The sequence below is a fragment of the Tenebrio molitor genome, chromosome 4, assembly GCF_963966145.1.
Source record: "Tenebrio molitor chromosome 4, icTenMoli1.1, whole genome shotgun sequence".
Lineage (NCBI taxonomy): Eukaryota > Metazoa > Arthropoda > Insecta > Coleoptera > Tenebrionidae > Tenebrio > Tenebrio molitor.
The window spans coordinates 16,673,921-16,693,942 of NC_091049.1; the positions used below are offsets into that span (position 1 = coordinate 16,673,921).

At 40.3% G+C, this 20,022-nt stretch overlaps 1 long non-coding RNA gene across 1 annotated transcript in view; it reads left to right on the top strand.

The window, feature by feature from the left end:
* Positions 1-20,022, top strand: part of LOC138127757 (uncharacterized) — a 299,284-nt gene that overhangs the window by 214,621 nt on the left and 64,641 nt on the right. The window lies entirely within an intron of this gene.

Genomic DNA, 20,022 nt, shown 5'->3' on the forward strand with positions numbered 1-20,022 from the left:
ATTTACACAGAACCTCGTTGCATAAATAACTATTATTAATGTTTTTTGATCATTTTATACACAAGCTGTTTTTGTGATTACTGATTATTATTAAATGTAGGATGTAGGATTTTTTCCCTCAACCTGAACCCTCCACCACCCGGGGGCACGGCAATTTTGCCGGAGTACATACACTATTACGGATATTACTATCAAGTAATAATGTAGGCTTTTTCCCTCAATATTGTTATAGTCATTTTGTATTATTTATTTCATTATTTTGTATAGTTATAGTCGCGGTTTTTGAAAACTATTTTATGTGCAATATTGACCGTTTTATATACCTCATGTAAAAGGATTTAATACATTTTATACCATATTATATTCTTTGTTGTTATTTGAAACTTTTACCAATATTTTGGTTGTTTCTAAAATTTTGTACGAAATTGATAAATTTAAATCGATAGATTTTTCCCGCCGACATACCGGTGCTTCTGTCTGTTGTCAAGGGTGGCGCTGCAACTCGTTTCCAAATTTCAGCCTCGGGTTAACTTGTATCCTGTAGGGTTTATTTGTCTATGCCGACGCGGCACCCCCCACTATGCACCACTTGTCAAAATGTAAGAGTAAATCATATTAAAAATTAAAACGCCGACTACACCTGACCTGACCTGATCTGAAAAATGATGCGACAGCGTCCTTATATCGAAAATAACTATTATTTTGCACGTTTGAATCTGATATTTGGTGCCGCCGCGATACCTGATCACAAAACCCGACCTGACACGTGACGAAAAGTGAGGCGTGCCGAGTCGGGATATTAGAGGTTCATCACATAGAAAAAATAAGTATAATCTAGAATGCAAAGTTGCTTACAAAATTTGTGTCAGGGTTATGAGCACGGCTAGTGCACCTACCACAAGCCGTAGGGTGGCCATGAAACAAAAGAAGACAGAAACTTATTGCGCGCCCTCGGTGGCCGATAAAATGGTGAAAGCGTGTTAAAATTCCCAGCAATATGAGACAATGATAAGGACAACCTTTTAATTTGTATTTGTAATATAAGACTACAAAAATTACGGATTACTCTGAAATTTGTGAGCGGGATTTTCAACAAGACTTTATAATTACAACTCCCAAAAGACGACGCTTATGTAAAGATGCTGTTCCTTGTCCTTCTATTTTTGTAAGTATCTATAATTAAAAAAGACTTGTGGTGTTTATTGATACATGAAATATACATAGAAGCGAAGTCAACCACAAATATGAGAAAACAAAATGAGCTTCCTCTTCTCATTTTTCGATCAATTACTTATTAGTTTTCACAATCATAATCAGGGACCTCCAGTTATTAATTACTGTCATCTTATTAATGTTTTTGTTTTTTAGACTTTTCCCACTGAAACTCCGGTTGAAATTCCTGTACCCCAAAATCCTGTCGAGTCTTTCGTCATTCCAACTGTTCCAATCACATCCAAATCAATTCAAGTAAATAGTATTTCTGCGGAGTATATGCCACCAAATGGTTGAGATAATGGGCCCTCATTTGCTAGAAAATCCAATATTTTCATCTTGTCTGGAACATAAAAATCAGATTTGCGAGCTGATAATAACTGCAACGCTGAAACCAGTTTTAGATAATACATATTTGTCAAGGAAAAACAGATTTATTAAAGAAGAAATGTGCAATCCAGAACAAACTACTTTGGAGAAAAATATTAAAGTTATAAATTGTTCTAACCTACCTTGTGTTATGATTCCATGTTTTTTTTGCAATTCTAATTTATTAGATTTTGCTAGCCCAGAATGTATCCAAAATAAGTTCGAATCTTGGATATTTTATAGCACGACCTTCTAAATAGTCGAGACGCTTGGCTCTCTCCGGCCTGTTCATTTGAGCAAAATACCATTATGCACTTGTAAGCCGTTTGGCGCTAGCAAACGGGGGATTTGAGTTCGGAACCATCAGTGATGCCAGATTAGGGAATTTTTCCCTAGTTCTAGGGATTTTTTTGACAAAAAGGGAAAAAGGGATTTTTTTCAATTTTTTTCAATATTCTAGGGATTTTTGTAATTTGCAATAAAAACCTAAAAATTTTAGTCTTCTTTACATGACTGAGCAGCTTTGATTTTTAAATACATACTTAAAAAAATACTTGCGAAGAATCCTGTCTAAAAAAAGTAATACCAATATGCGCCCTCTCTTAATGAACGGAAACATTATAAAAACTTGATTTTTTTACAGGGGTCTTTTATGTTTTTTAAACAATAAAGTGGGATTTATAAACTCTTCCGCAGCCGCAACAGTTGCTGTAGCGCTGTAGCGGTTGCTGTTGCTGTTGACGCAACGGCAAGAAGTTAAAAGATGCGCATTGGGTACTGGCATTTATAAAGTTCGGTATTAGCCACGGTTGCAGTTGGGCAGCTGCAGCTGTGCCGTTGGATATAATCAATTTTTATCTTCTGCGGCAACTGCTGCGGATTCAGTAATGCTCGACCAATCAGGTGTAAGCAATTGAGTCGGTAAAACAGGTATTGGTTATTGACAGCATAATACACGGGTGTATTTAAAAAATTGTTCCGGATCTGCAGCTTTCATTTTCAGAAAATAATTGTAACTGCCTCGAGTTTTCCTTTGTCTATTAATTAGCCTTGTTTTATATCTTCTCCTTCGACGATCCGCTTTTAGTATAAGAACACAGTAACAACCCAAAAGTTCCCAAAAGCACTTTTTCATCAATCATTGTAAAGAAACGGAGATTAACATTTAACAACAAAGAAATATAGGTTATGTTACATTATGTGTTGACCGGTGGCGTATCAGTATGGTACCAACTGCAACGGCATGGAGTTTATAAATTGGTATCCTTGCCACCACTGCTGCGGTTGCGGGTACCTCAACCGCTACAGCAACTGTTGCGGCTGCAGAAGACTTTATAAATCCCACTTAATTATTAAAATTACTTGCTTGAAATTATGTTTGTTTTTTTTTTTTTTAAATGCCATTCCCGTTTTTTGCCATACGGCTTTTACGGTACCTTTTCGGTCGGCGGTTTTTCCTTTTTCCAATTCCATTTTGCCTATCCTCCTCTCCTTCCTTCAGGTGGTGCGACGGGGCTCCGGGGCACTTTCCCCGGCCACCCATGCCCATTCCACCTCACATTCACAGACATACACAACACTTATACACCCATGGGCGCCTTTTCCCGACGGGACTCGAACCCGTGCTGACCTCGCTGTGGTGGTCGAAAGAGTGTCGCTCTTCCTTCTATCACCCTACCGTCAGCCCCTACTAGACATACACACACATCCATGGCACGGCGGAGTTTCCTTCCTTCGAAAAAATCCTCCCCCTTCGGTGGGAATCGAACCCACTAGCGCCGGGACCGCGACCTCGGAGCACTGTCTCCGACAGCCATGCGGCCACCGAGCTACCTTGCTTGAAATTATGTTATTCCCCTGAAAACTTTTTGATCACGTGTTCGCCCGAGGTTATAAACACAGTATAATAACCAGTAGCGACAGACAGCTTGATTTGCGAACGTGACCATTATTGACTTTTACTACCCAAACCGTCACTTCTCAAACAGCGTGTGATATGAATAGGCAACTCCTTATACATACAAATTCAGGCATATTTCAGAAAGCAGAAAGTTTTAGTGGAATTTACATTTATTAATCAGAGAATTCATAGTGATTCAGGGCTACCACCACAAATTTCAAACGAATTCAAACCATTTTCAAGGACTTTACTACCCAAACCGTCATTTAGACGTGTTCATATTCATAACGACCCAATGCTTTTCTTATGGACCTGTCATTTCGTGTCGCTACTGGTTATACTGTGTTATAAATATACCCCACATTATGCAAATGCAACTCAATTGCGCACATATTAAAGTTTTTTTTTTCAAAAAGACGATTTTTTATTACAAAAGCGAGTGTAAAAGTGTTAGTTTCTCGTCAAAAATGAGTTCCGACGAATCTGATGAAACGTAAGTACATATTAAATTTGGTAATTATACAGTTTAGGTCGACAAATCTGACGCATGTGCAAATGATTGAATGTCACACGGATTTTGCTAGCGATGTTACCATATTGTTTAATAACAATTTATTTTAAATATTTAAAGTACCTAAAAACAGACAATGCTTTATGTTGGACCCGTAAATATTGAACCCAGTTTTAAATTCACTGAGTTTCGGAATTTCGGAGTTTCATTTGCGCATGCGTCAGATTTGTCGACCTAAACTGTATAATTACCTAAGTAGGTATAATTAATATGTAATATTTATTTTTACAGAAACCGTCTTCAACATCAAGAGCCCCAACTCCTATCAAAAACAGAAAAATAAGACACGAAGCTCCAAAACAGAAAGTATATTCCCAAAAATTTAAAGAAGAGTGGCTAGAAAATCCATTCTTCAAAGGGTGGCTAAGGAGCATCCAAAGGATAAATTTCTGGGCGTGTGCCAAGCTTGTAACACGGATTTGAAAGCAGGAAAGTCTGATTTGGAGAAACATGCAGCAACCGCAAAACACAAGAAAAATGTAGGAATGATGAAAGGTTTGCAATCTGTTCAAACTTTTTTTAAAAAAAGCACGATACACGACCGGAAGGTTTCAGAAGCCGAAACTAAGTTGGCTAATTTTTTTGCGCAACATAATGTAGCTTTTCAGATAGTTCAACACTTGGTACCTTTATTAAAAGACTGTTTGCCTGATTCATCTATTTTAACAGATGTTCAGTTAGGGCGTACAAAGACTGTAAATATAATTAAAAATGTTATTGGAAAAAAATTACAGTTGATTTAACAAAAATACTTAGTGAAACATATTTTAGCGTACTGATAGATGAAAGTACTGATATTTCTGTTAATAAACTGTTATGCATAGTTGTTAAATATGTAGATGATTCAGGTAAAATTGTAGACAGATTATTAGAACTGGTTACAGTTGACGCCAAAAAATGTGATGCAGAACATTTATTTGCTGCTTTTAAAGACTCTTTAAATACGAAAAAAAATCCTCTAAAAAATATTATAGGTTTAGCTTCAGATAATGCCATGCTGGGAAAACACAATTCTTTTATGACACGTTTAAAATCTGAAGCAAATGCATTAATTGTTCTGCCCTGCAGTTGTCATTCTTCGGCGTTGGTTGCAAACAATGCTTGCTCAAAGTTACCTCGCACATCGGAAGAATTTGTTCGAAATGTAGCTAGCTATTTTCGGTTTCCGCTAAACGAATGGCAGAACTTGCACAAATGCAGGAATTTTTTAAAGGTACCACACAAAAAATGCTCAAACTATCAGCAACTAGATGGCTGAGCATGCAGCACGCCATCAAACGTGTTTTAGATAATTGGCAAATACTTTTAGATTATTTTCGGGTTGCTCAGTTGGAAGATAATTCTAAAATAATATCTTCAATTTTGGATTAATTAAATAACAGTACTACAAAAGCAGTCTTGCTATTCCTCAATTACATTCTAATTTTTTTTAACACTTTTAATGCTCTCTTTCAGTCGAAAAAAATGTTGGTTCACTAATTACAACAGGAATGTAGAAAATTTTTTTAAAATATCATAGCACATTTTATAAAATCTGAATAACTGAATATTTAAATGATTTTACTATTAATTGTAAAAACCCGCGAAACTTTTTAGAGTTAAAAACAATTGATTTGCGACCAGAGTGTAAATTGTTCTTAAGTAACTTGCCAGAAGAAATTTAAAATTCTATTCGAAAATCTTGTCTAGAATTTCTTACAACCGTTGCAACAGATCTCCAAGACCGTTTTCCTCTAAATAACCCATTTTTTGAAAGTTTAAAATTTTTAAAACCAGAAATAGCCTTCAGTTTAACCAAACCCGAACAACTGCAGTCCCTTAAAATAGTTTCAAGTAAATTTAATTCACTAGAAAACATAAATGTCACTGCAATTGATATAGAATGGAAGAAAATTGCTATTAATTTTAGCGAAAGTAATGTGGAAAAGCAAAAATTTCTGGAAGGTTCAATTGAAGACTTTTGGCACAGTTTAAAAAATTATAAGAACTTTCAAGATGAGTATGAATACCGTAACGTCGCAAAGTTGGCGCATTTGTGTATGAGTTTGCCACACAGTAACGCGGAAACCGAAAGGGTATTTTCTGTAGTCACAGATGTGAAAACAAAAAAAAGAAACAAAATAGGAAGTGAAGCATTAAATGCGGTGTGCGTTGTTCGCTTTGCGAATTCTAGTGATTGTTACAGATGATCATTTAAAACGAATGCATTCACAGAATTTATATAAATAAAAATTAATTACCTATATCTTACGTTATAACAACAGAATTTGTTGTAATTTATTTTTATATTGTTTAAATTCGTATCCCACCTCCACCCGGCGGCACGGCAATTTTGCCGGAGTACATACACTATTACGGATATTACTATCAAGTAATAGTGCAGTGCTTATCAACATAATTACCGGCGTCTCGCCTCCGCATTTTGATTTTGTTGTGTATTATGTTCTGTTTCAATGTTAAGGAATTTCCTCACGATATGACATGAGTATAATAATATACCTTTTTGAATTTCAACCACCAGTGTGTTCTCTAATTCCAAAATTTTTAAATTTTTAAAAAGAGATTGAGGTACCATCTGAAATTATAAATGGTAAAATCGATTTTTTTTCTAAACACCAAAGATTTCTCATAGCAACGGAGAGTTCTAATTAATTTTTGTATTGTATGTCTGTGTTATATTGTGTGAATTTGGAACAGCTATATCTAAAAGATATGCTTGCTTTTGTTGTTTATTTAAAATAATAATGTCTGGTCTGTTATGCTGAATATGAATGTCAGTTAAAACTGTACGATCAAAATATAATTTGTAATTGTCATTTTCCAAACAACTTTCTGGTTTATATTGTTTTTAATAGAATTTATAGATACATACTAATTTATTGTTTTATTGTCTATTGATTTTTTGTTATTTTTTTACACATTTTTATGTTTTACGTTTATTTGTTGCAATAAAATTCATTTATAAAAAAAAGTAGTTTTTTTTCTTTAGCTTAGGGAATTCTAGGGAATTTTGACTCTACAATCTAGAGACAAGCGCTTGACCCCATCTGGCATCACTGGGAACCACGCGGTTTGAAACATGGCTTTCTGTCATTGTGTTGTCACTTTGTCGGATAAAGGCATTTTAATCGAAATTTTCGGTTAGTTAAGCCTATTAATTGCATAGACAATTTAATTCATGTATAAAAAATCACATAAGGCGCTGTGATTTTGTCACTTTGATAGCGGATAAAAGTTTGCCCTAACTTTTATCCGGCAAAAACATTCAGGTAACTTATACCTTTAGTTGCTAGGCATCTAATACCTTTAATACCAAATAAAAACATTAAATTTGTATTGTTCATTGATTAAATTGTCTCGCCGAATTACACTCGAGGTTTCATTTAGTCAGGAAAAATATTTATTTGCAACTCAAACTAATTGCTTGACAATTAGACTCGAAAAATTGGCACGATAAAATCAACTCCGGCCTACGGTCGTCATGCTTTTATCTATTTATTATTTTTATTTTTCTCGTCTAATTGCTAAGCAATACGTTTTCGTTGCAAAAAATATTAAAAAATATTTTTTCTATAATTGAGTCAAAAAATTGAAATTCACGCATAGTTACCTGTGCCTGAAGTGGGTCATTTTCTGACGTGTATTTTTTTTTGCATTGTTAGTAAGATCGAAACCATAGAAACCATACAAAACAGTGTGTGAAATGCAATTTCACGCATACGACTATTTCTGTTTTTCATTTCACGCACTTATTATTATTATTATTATTAGTTACCTAGCAACATGGTCACTGCATTGAAACTTCAGAGTTCCTTCAAAAATTTGAATTTTTAATTTCAATTTTTTTAATCAATTATAGAAAAAATATTGTTTATATTTCGTGCGCGAAGATGTTTTTGTGCATTCAAAGGCTTATACTGCCTCGACCTTCGTCTCGGCGTAAAAGACCTTTTCATGCACAAAAAACACTCTCTTCGCGCACTTAATATAAAAATAACTATATCCGACTTAGGGCCGGTTTTTCAATCGATGATTAACATTTTGATTAGCTAATCATTACTTCTTGATTAATTTCAAATTAATCATGGATAGCGTTTTTCAAACCAAAATTCAATTATGATTAGCTAATTAAAAATTAACTGAAAGTTTGTTACGTTGGTATTAACTTTTCTGTCAAATTTGACAACTTGGTGGTTTGTGATTTGTAACAATTTCAAATTTAGGTAATTGTTTACTTTAGCTACTTGTGGACACCCTTAGGGAGTCCTCCTACATCGTTTCCCACCACTCAAACCTTGCCAAAATGCCCTTGTTTTTCTTTCTTGTTGTGTTTCAAGGTCGCATCAATGATCATTGATCAATGTCTAAAGGGCAAGGAAAATTCATTTGCACAAGGTTTGAGTGGTGGGAAACGATGTAGGAGAACGCCCTGCGGCTGTCTAGCCAGAAAAAACGCGAAAATTCCACAAATACCTAGGTAAAGTAAACAATGACCCAAATTTGTAATTTTGGTTCAAACTAATTTCCGCATTTTCTCCACTTACTGATTGTACTTCTACAGTCTATGCCCCTATAATACAATTAGGAAAGCTTGCTATGTTAAAGAGAAATAAGTGAGAACAGAGTCAATTGCTTTTATTGTGCCCTAACAGTTGGGTATCAATCTCTAACCATTTTAGCAAGGATAATTACATCCATAAAGCAATTGACTCTGTTCTCACTTATTTCTAGAAGTACTATAAAAAACTTTTGTTTACATTCGTTAATTTCATTTCGGTTTGGGGGGATTTTAATATAATTTGGACGCAACGCCGCTAGAGCTCTACTTGTGTACACCACAAGTCTCCAGCCACGTTCCTATTGCATAAAATCGCAGACTAAAAAGCAACTGATTTTGAGGCGATAGACAGTCATTTCTGAAATAAAAATTTTGCTGGTATTTTAACACCTGAATTTGATGCAGACTACTCCACAAAACTCATCGGTTACTTTGATGGGAAATAGCTTCTTCTATTTCTTCTAACAATCTTTCTACTGTTCGCGAAGACAAACGAAAGCGACTAAAAAAATCTTTTTGGTCCCGTTCTTCGAAGTGATTGGGCCTAAAGCGTATAGTTTTTGGCCTTGGTGGCTCTTCATCACTACTATAAGCATTAACGTCATAAATATCATCAATCATTATTCTTTGCTCATGGTTTTACTATTTTAATAATAAATTTTCAATAAATCGGCAATGTCACTTTTGACGTTAATCATTAAATTCCGATTAATTCACAGAACATCGTATGATTAAGTTAATCAAGAATTAACATGAACTTTTTTGTTAATCATAGGTTGAAAAACGGTAACATTGTGTTAATTACAAATTAAACCTTAATCAAAAATTAATCATCGATCGAAAAACCGGCCCTAAATGAAACCTCTTGTGTAATTACAGTCGATAATAATCGTTCCTAACATACAGCTGGTTGCAAAAAAAACGGGAACTGTCAGAATAAAATTGACACATTTTTGCAATTTTTCCATAGTGTGAAACCTTCTTACGAGAGATAGGTTAGATTTAACGTCAAAATTCAATGACATTTTTAAAAATCACTTGATAGGTATTGTCAAGTAGACAATTAATTGACAAATCGACAAAACCAAATTTACATTAGGAAAATTTTCATTTCCCGATTTTTTTGAAACCAGCTGTACATATTCTTAAATACAACGAAATTTATGGAGATGTGACTATGAATTTAATTATTTCACGGAATTCAGTACTTGCTATAATACCAACAACATTGGAAGTAGACGAAGGAAAAGAAAATGAAGATTTAAGCAAGCAAAGGAGTGTTTGCGGTGACAGAGAATGTTTCAGTCGGGATCGGTACATTAGCAGCACTATTGGAAAGGCTTGCCTACAACATTATGTTAGTGAAGAATATTTTTAAAATACATTTTAAATTATTGCAGGTCTATTACTGATTAAAAGATTTTTGAAATCCCTACCTGGGCAAATATTTAAACTTTCTGAAGCCAATTCATTGAATGTTTTTGTCATCATCGCGGGCGTCGATGACCGGGAAAGCCGTGAGGCGGAAGCAGACCAGCCCCTGGTGGACACGCTGCAGAAGCTTAAGGGCATCTGCAAACTGCGAGATCTGAAACGCCCAAGTCCCCCAGTGGTCGACCTGATGACTGAAAGTCGACTGAGAAAGCTCGTCAAGTACGTGTAGGTACCAGGACGAGGAAGTGGACATCGTAATATACACGGGATCCAGGAAACGGGCGACCAGAGCTCCAGAGCAGGAGACAGACGGAGTAGAACAGTGGAAGAGGGTAAACCGGAACAGAGAGAAAATCGTAATCAGCAAGAAAGCTGGCGATAAACCGGTGACGTACGCCAAACTGCTGAGGAACATGCAGCACACGGTGAAAGTCCACGACATCGGCATAAAGATCAAAAACCTGAGGGAGACCAAGAGTGGAAACATAGAAATAACCACCACGGAAAACCAAGAAGTCAAAGAGGCGTTCATTAAGAGGATCGAAGAAAAAATATGGGAGAAGCAGTGACCGCGCAGAAGGACATCCACGAGAGCACGACCGCGGAGGACGTGAGGGAGGAACTGATGAAACAGGCGACAGAAGGGGACAAAGGAGCAGAGGACATCGTGGTGACGATGGCGGCAAAGCCTAACAAGGGCAGCAAGCTGTTCGCTTTAGCAACGCTCCCATTAGAGACGGCGAATAAGATCCTTAAGTCGGAAAAACTGAACGCCGGGTGGAACGCGTGTAGGATCGAGAGCGCGAACGCTCCCAGGAGGTGTTTCAGATGCCGGTTCGGACACGTCAGGGAAAATTGCGAGAACGAAATAAACAGGGAGGACAGCTGCTTGAGGTGCTGTGAACCAGGGCACAAGGCGAGGGATTCCAAAAATGAACCTCACTGCGCGGCCTGCAATCAGAAGGGGCACAGGGCGCACGAGATGGCGTGCCAGGAGTATAAGAGCAAGTGGGCGAAAAAAAGTGAAAGAGGGAGGCAAGGAGGTAAAACGAGAGGCCTCACCAGGAGAGGAGCATGTTAAGACATCCACCAACAAATACCAACCGAAGCCGGGCAACCCGACAACAACTCCAGTGTGGAGAGCTGCGGTGCATTCAGCTGACTGTGAAGGAAGGAGGGAAGAGGTGGAGACAGCCGTAGGGAGACTTCCCGGAGAGCGACGCTTCAGAATGGAAACGGCGGTCGCATGCACCGGTTAAAGCGTCTACTGAGGAGAAGCTGGAGGCGGCTGTAGGAAGGCTCGTCAAAAGAAAGGCACCAGGCCCCGACGGGATACCGGCGGAGGCGATAAAGACAACGACAAGGGTGGCGCCGAGGGTGATTCTTGCAGTCATTAACGGAGCCCTCGAGGAGAGGACCTTCCCGGAACGGTAGAGAAGGGCCAAGCTGGTCCTGATCCCGAAGGACGATGGGACAGAACAGCGAAAATTCAAACCGATATGCCTCATCGACACGTTAGGGAAGGTGCTTGAGCACCTCATCAAGGCCCGCCTGCAGAATGATGTAGATGAACGTGGAGGGCTGTCGAACAACCAGTTCGGCTTCCGGCAGGGGTTGTCGCAATGGACGTGATCAAGGAGGTCCTGGAGGTGGCGGAACTTGCAAATTCCGGCTCGTTTGGCCGAAGGAGTACTGCGCGCTGGTCGCGTTGGACGTGTAAAACGTGTTCAACACGGCCTCGTGGGGGAAAATAGATGGTCCAGATGTACTTGACCGACAGAAGCATCCTGTTGCGTGCGCTCGAGCTGAACGGAAGTGTCGAGTCGAGCTCCGAGTGGTTCCTGGCACATTCCCGTTAAATAGTGAAATACAGTGAAATATCCTCAACAAAGTGTCCAGTGCATATTAAAATAGTGTGGCGATGTGTTTTAAATAGAAAATCATTGCGGATCACCAAGATCCAGCGAGAAAATTGTGCCGTGCACACGTGGACCACCGACGGTGCCTGGACCCCGAAATCCCGCGACGACCTGGAATAAACACTAAAGGTGAATCAGTGCAAAGTGATTTGGTGAAGGATTTATTGAAAACGTAAACAATTAAGTGGAAAACATAGTGCTAGTTTCACAGGAAACTGACGCCATCTTGGCCAACTGGGTGCGGTAGCGGTCGCTGCCTGGATCTTACTGCCTGATCTCTGCTGCCTGTATATCTAGTGACTTTACTGCCTGGCCGTACACAGCGCCATCTCCCGGAACAAATCCACCCTCGATATAGCGTCACCCAAGCAGGCAACCAGCAATACGTTGGGTGTTTTGCGGGCTGCCGTGTAGTAGCGCCGCAGCAGCGTGCAACCAGGACTACACACGGGACCTGTGGGGGTTGCCGTACACCGAGGAAATACAACGACTGCTGTGCTGTGTTAGTGCACCTTCCAGGTAGGGGGCACTAGGCCTCCGCAATGCCTAACACGGCGGACAAAATCTTAACGCGCAGAAACACTAACGGCGCGCAACTGACACAGGTCCAAAATGAAAAAGACCCGCTGGCTACCCAAATTGCTAACCCGATCCAACTAAAAGAAGAGGACCGAGGTGACATGAGAAAACTAATACAAGTCTGCATGGCAAACCTCACGTTAATCAGGGACTATTAGACGTGCTGCAAAGACGGTCTCGGTAAGAGACAGAATTACCTAATAGCTGCAGACCTGATACAAAAAGGACTGCAACAGGTCTTGGATATCGGGAGAATGAGAATGAGAATGAAAATGAACAAGAAATAGGTAAGAATATTTTACTTCCTTTATTTTTTTATACGGCGGGATCTAGAATAACTGAATATGTTCGTAACAATAAAATTTGGCAAATTACGTAAAATATCCGTTCAGTGCCAATTACGAGAGAAAAAACACCAATATTTTTCAATTGCTTCATTGTCAACAGACTCACTCATTGTCGGTCACGTTGTTTTTATAGTATTTCTATTTTGCACCATTTTGAGCCGTTTTTAAATCAAAAGTAAGAATTTTAAAATTCTGGGGAATTTTATGGTTGGCAAAAAAAAAATTGAAACACTCACTTGTCGGCTTTGGGACATTCGCACAGATTGGCTAACGCTACCAGAATCCTCTAGATTTTCGAGGATAGAATCCTCTAGATTTTCGAGGATTCTGGCAGAGGAGTCTGACAATTTCAAAATAGTACCAACATGATAACCGTAAATTGTACTATCGCTATTATAGAACCGCTTTTAGCTATTACGATACTGTTTTTGGTATCCTAACAGTTCTGTTACGAAAGCAAAATAGAAAAAAAATAAATTAAGTTGAGAGAGTGTAAGATTACTAATATTTGATTCTTCTACCTAGATAGGGTCGATCCTAATGGACCAAAACGAAGAGAGCACCACTGTGATGATGTCAAAACAATAATTAGAAGAGTCGACAATAAACTTCTACAACGTGGTATAAAAGCTGCAGTTGTTGAAACTTCGGAATTAACCGGAGTTCCTTATGGCACTGTTAAAAGGATTGTCCACTTGCCCGAAGGAAGTTTAAAACGAAAACGACAGAAACGCACCAGATCGGTTGAAACATTTTTGAATCACAACCTAATTTTAGAAATGAAAAATGTTATTTATAATATATGTATAAGGACAAAGAAGTTCCCACCCTGGACGCAATTAAAAAAAAATAGTTGCAAAAGGTTTTCCTGTAAATTACTCAAACGAGACATTGACGAAAATTTTACATAACATTGGATTTACATTCAAGAAATTAAATAAAAGATGTGCAATTACGAGTATGGGAACTCCAAGACTGCTTACATGGCGAACAGAATATATTGCCACTATTCAGAAATACAGAGCCGAAAATAGAAATTTTGTATTTTTGGATGGAACGTGGTTTGATACCCATGATGGCATAACTAGAGGTTGGGTCGAAGATGCGTCCAAGTGTAAACTGGATACACCACCAAGAGGCAAGAGGATAGGTTGATTTAAAACTTTCTAATTCAAAGGGTCTTTTACCTGCTGCTGTTCACTTGAGCGGTTTGTCAATCCCGTAATAAATCATTTCATAAGTTAACATTTTTATAATGACTCGTTAAACCCCTAAAATTGTATGAGCTCTTAGCTACTTTGGACGACTATACGCTTCGGTCTCGACAGACGCAGCGGGGGTTCTCGCGGGCATCCTGCCTGTCGACCTGGAAATCGAGAAGCAGAATTGCATCCGGGAGCTCCGCCAGGGCAGAGGAGCCATGTTCCAAGATGAACTCCGGGCACTTTTGACTCAAACAGGCATGCGGCAGCTTATATCCAAATAAAAGCTGAGGACATCTGGCAAGAGAGGTGGAACGATTCCTGTAAAGGAAGAATAACATATGAATTCCGGCCACTAGTAACCACCGACATGACGCAACTTCCCAAGGCCGATTTCATAAGGACGCAGGTGTTGACCGGACATGGCGAATTCGCATGTCACCTCAGAAGGATAGGAAAAAGGGAAGACGAGGAGTGCGACGTGTGCGAGGGAGAGGATGACAATTCCATGCATGGGATTCTGCATTGTCCCAAATTTCTTGTGGTGCAAGAGGCAATAAACGAGGAACTGCGTTTGTGGCCGCGATCAGCTCTCGACATACCGTTTATAGAAAATGGGAAGTTCAAACGACGACATGCCTTCACAGAAACAAAATATTTCCATAGGTAATGCTACTAGAATATTAAATGAACACCCGATACATTTAATGTTTTTACAAGAACCATATGCAGCAAAAATTAAAAACAAAAATGAATACAAAATACCTGAGACCGCAAATTTAACAACCGCATCAGTCAAACATGAATAATTTCTATCGATAATAATCTGCAATAACATAACTTGGATCTAAAGCCAATCTACTTCCCTCAATTCTCGACAAAATACCTGACATTAATTCCGATTGAAATTAACAAAACACAAATCTTGTTTGAGTGTTTACTTACCCCCGCAAGCAAATATAATGCCGATAATAACAGAAATTGACAAAATTCCAGAATTCATTCTCGGAAAGCGAATAATTATCTGCGGGGACTTTAACTGCCGCTCCAATACCTGGTTCGACAGAATAAATGATTCCAGATCTCCAACTATTGAAGAATTTATAACTACAAATAACCTAATTCTAAACATCGTGTCCGCGCTTCTCGCTATAAACATAAACAACTGGAAAACAACAAATGCAACCTCTTCCGATCATAACTTAATCACATTTGACGTAGGCGGAGACTTTCTACCGGCAGCTCAATCCACACCCGTTTCCAACTTCAAATTGGATCCGAATGCAATAAAAGATGAAATTCTTCAACCCTGCATCATAGACCTAATCAACAGATTGGACGAAGCTCATCCGACAATCAACTCCCCTCGGGAAATTGAACTCACAACGGATGAACTTTACCAAGGAATTGATGACATTCTTAGAACGCACGGAAAAATGCGGAAAAATATGTGGAGAGACCAGACTGGTGGAACAAGGAATTGGTCAGATTCAGGAAAATATATCTAGCCAAGAAAAGCCTTTTCTATAGGAATAAATTCAGAGAATACTCCGACCATCTACATGCTGCGATGACAGTGGCAAAAGAGAAGTTCAAAGCAAAAATGGAAAAACAACGAAAAAGAGCTGGGATAAATTCGCCGAAGATGACTTGTCTCGGGATCCCTGGGGAGTTGTCTACAAGTTAGCCGCTGAAAAGTTCAAAAGCAGAGGAATTTTACATTCATTCCAAACCGATGAGGGAGAAATTACCAGGGACCATAAAACCACAATGACCTACTTAATAAACAACCTTCTACCAGATGATGACCCAACAACAAATGATGAACAGCAAAGAATAAACCATGGAGACTACCGAGCCATAACTGGAGAACCTGGAAGTTACCTACAGGTCAATGAAGAAGAAGTAAACCACCTCGTGTGGCTGATCAAAAATAAGAAAGCACCGGGACCTGACAATCTGAAAGGGAAAATTCTCAAAAGGTTACATCCAACCATAACTCCTCTCCTAGTAAAGATTTTAAATGCATGTTTTAAATTTAGTCATTTCCCGATAAGATGGAAAAAAGGAAAGCTCGTCATACTCCTGAAGGACCCGAAGGCAAGCCACACAAGCATCAAAAACTACCGTCCAATTACTCTTCTACCGGAACACGGAAAGATCATAGAGGAGATCATAAGAAAAGCAGTAGAAGCTGAACTAACGCCACTACACTCAAGACATCAGTACGGATTCACCAAGGGACGCTCCACAACTGACGCCCTGGAGAGACTTGTATCGACAGTCAGAAACGCAAATGAAAAATACGTCGCGACCATCTATTTCGACATCAGGGGCGCTTTCGACAATCTCTGGTGGCCTGCCTTAATCAAAACACTGAAGGCGCTCAACATCAAGATCCACTGACAGAAGATCGCCCTTGTGAAGACACAGAAGTACCTCGGGATCATAATCGACAGCAAGATGCAGTTTGAAAGTTACGCAAGCTACTCTGCCCGGAAAGCGAGACAGATCACAATGGAATTAACAAACTTCGCCGCGAGAAAATTCGGACAAAATTCAGCAACATCACTGAGGACCATCTACCATCGAGCCATTGTACCCATATTGTCGAATGGCAGCAGAATTTGGAAAGACAGACTGCACCTCGAGAAAAACCGCCAATATCTGTCTGCTCAGGCACCAATCAACCGAATCCTGAGCTAGAGCTACGCGTCTGTCTCCAAAGAGGCTGCCGCTGTATTAGCCGGCAACCTACCAATGGACTTGGAAATTGAAATAAGAAATTGTCTGAGCGAAATCAAACACGGGCGAAATGCTACCTTCCTAGGAAAAATCATCACTCCAAACACTTTCGACTCTAGACACCATTGCAAGGAGTACATAAATCTTTGTGCGATAGACTGGTGGCAATCCCGATGGGAAGCATCACCCAAAGGCAGAACCACCTTCGAATTCATTCCCGATGTCTATCGACGCCTTGCAGGACCGGAAATCAATTTCTCGCATCATAAGACCCAAGTCCTAACTGGACATGGAAACTTTGGAATCCACCAAGAAAGTCTTGGAAAAAGCGAGAATGGACACTGTCAAAGTTGCCCCAACATTGAGGACGACACGATTCATCGAATTCTGGACTATCCAATTTTCGAGGAGGCCCGGGACAAGTTGCGGGCCAACCTGAATTGGCCACCAGATCTGACGTTGATACCCTATCCGGAAGACGACATCATCTTCGAAATGTTTGCAAAAAGTGACACGGACTGACCCCAACACCCAAATAGAACAATTGTAATTAGAGAAGTCAGGATAGGACAGGTTAGACTAGGTTAGGTTAGGTTAGGTTAGGTTAGGATACTCCTCCAAGGAGCCGTGAGACCTTGTCGTTGGTGGAGGGGCTTAAGTAACCGGAATGATGCTTGGGGCGATGCCGGCGGAAGCTTCGCGCTCCTGGCAGGGTCACCCATGCCGGCAAGGCTCGAGCGGACCGGCGAAAAACAAAGGACGGCTCAACCCTCAGGATCCACCACGGAAGTTGTGGCACGGGAACTGGCGAACCCGGGGGAGATCGGAGCTACGGTTGGTCGAACGCGGATCAATCGTCACAAACCGTAACCGCGGCTCACACCTCAACAACCCTTGCGAGCGTGACAGGGGTACGTCGTGTGAGGACTCGCGGCCGGGGGGCTTGCCTTAACCGGCCGGCCCGCCGTAAAAACCTGCCGGGCACCTGGCGCACCCCACAGTATAAATGCCTTCCCCTCGGGATGGGCGTCACCCGACGGGCGACCAGCCTTCGTCCCATACTCGTGGGAACATGATGGATAAACAACAAAACACACCCGAAAAAACTGAAGGAAGAATAGAAACGGCGGACTTGATAGACCCGTTTCTGAGGAGAGACTCTATCTCTCGGACACCGCCAGCTATGTCCAAGGAATCAAGAACAGAAAATACACCAATCATTGTGAACGATGACACACCTGAAGGTAAAAACACAAAAAATATTCAATCGGATGACAATGAGGATTCCGATAATGACATTAGAAAAAAGACGGGCAAACAACAGCGTCTTACAGAGTTCTACTCTCTTAACCCGACCTCTGGCGGCAAAGCAGAGAAAAAGGAGGACCTTTCCGAAGATGATGACGAAGAATGGGAATTGAAAACCCCTTCAAGGCATAGCAAAAAAAGGAAGAAAAAGAACTCGCCAACCGTGTCACAACCCACGGCGGAAATCAGTGCCGCAATGCTGTCTCTACAGACAAAGATTGACAAATTGGCAGACTTCTGCAAGGCAAATCAAAACGTACACAAAGAGTTGAAAAACTTGGCAAAGGAGATACGGTCTATAAATAGGACCGTAGTAAAAGAGGCGAAAGAGAAAAAACTGGACTGGAGGGAGAGAGAAAGTAAATATCTCCAAACTAAACATGATCTGAAGAGAGAGCTCGCAAACCTCAGACGTGACGAGACTGATGAGGAACGAAAGACGAGGCGGAAACCTAAAACAAAAGAAGCTGAGGTACAAACAGAGGATATGGACGGACCAATGGAATGTAGAGTAAAGACAACAGAGGTCTCTACGCAAACTGGACAGACCACCAGGGAACAAGTGTGGAAGGCAAGCACGTACGAGGAGTATGCTAGCATTGTCGCCGAAAAATGGGAAGACCCATGTTACACGGTGACAGAAATCATAGAAGGAAATCCTTTACAGGCAGCAAGAGATACGGATCTGACTGTATGGGTAAAAAAGGGCGACGACATGGAAAAAGGTCTACCGAGAATGTTCAAGGAGAGGTACCCAGAGCTTGCTGAACTAGAAGGAAATAGGGTAGCAAGCATAGAAATCTCCGTCAGATACGGGGACAAGGAGAAGTGCACCTCGGAGAGAGTTATAACACGAATGGAAGAGCGCGACTATTTCAATGACCTGCACCAGCTGCGGCTAGCCATGGTTAGGAAAGGGAGAAAAAAAAGGTGGCCATCCCTAAACCGGACATAGGCGGGCTGCAAAGATTTAGGAGGATGGTAGAATGCATTTTCGGACCGCCCGGGCTAGAAGTAAAAATTTACGTACCGCGGAAGCTGGAAAACGGCAAACCTGAGAACAAACAAACGTACAAGACGGCGGCAGAGAAAGCGAGAAACAAAAACACCGTGCTCATAGTAAATGAAGGAAACACGGAATACTCCTAAAAAAAATTAAAGATGGCGTAATAAAGCAGGGCAGTCAGAAACCTGTTAAAACACAAAGAAAGACTAAAGATGGCTCGCTGCTAATTGAAGTAGAGAAGGGCGAAGAAAACGTCAAATGTCTCGAAAAAATAATCGAGATAGAGACGACAAACGGAAAAGTTAAAAAGTTGGGGCCAGCAGGAATGGTGGTCCTCCACATCAAAGGAATGGACGAACTTACAAGGGAAAAAGACGTCGAAAAGGCACTGAGTGAGGTGACAGGAAATAAATTAGTGGAGCATATGACGGTGGGAAAGCTGAGACCCAGTTATGGCGGTACACAGGCGGTGACTGTTTGGGTCCGCAAAGAGCTGGCCCTGCAGCTGCTTAGTAAAAGGAGTGTAAAAATTGGGTTAAATAGCTGCACAATCCAAGAAAGGATTGATGTGGAAATCTGTTATAAATGCTGGGGCTACAACCACAAAGCGAAGGACTGCGAACAGACCGACAAGAAGAATCGATGCCGCAAGTGCGGCGAAGAGGGACACTTGTCTAAAGCGTGCGCAAATGAAGCATACTGCATCAAATGCAACAGAGCCAGACATGCGGTCGGCTCAGCGCAGCGCAGGTATTTTAAAGAAGCACTGGCCAACGAAAGAAGAGTGAGAGCAAAGAAGAACCAACAGAATCCAAAAACAACATTTCTGCAAAACGGAAAAGATGACGAAAGAGATGGGAAAGAGGAAGAAA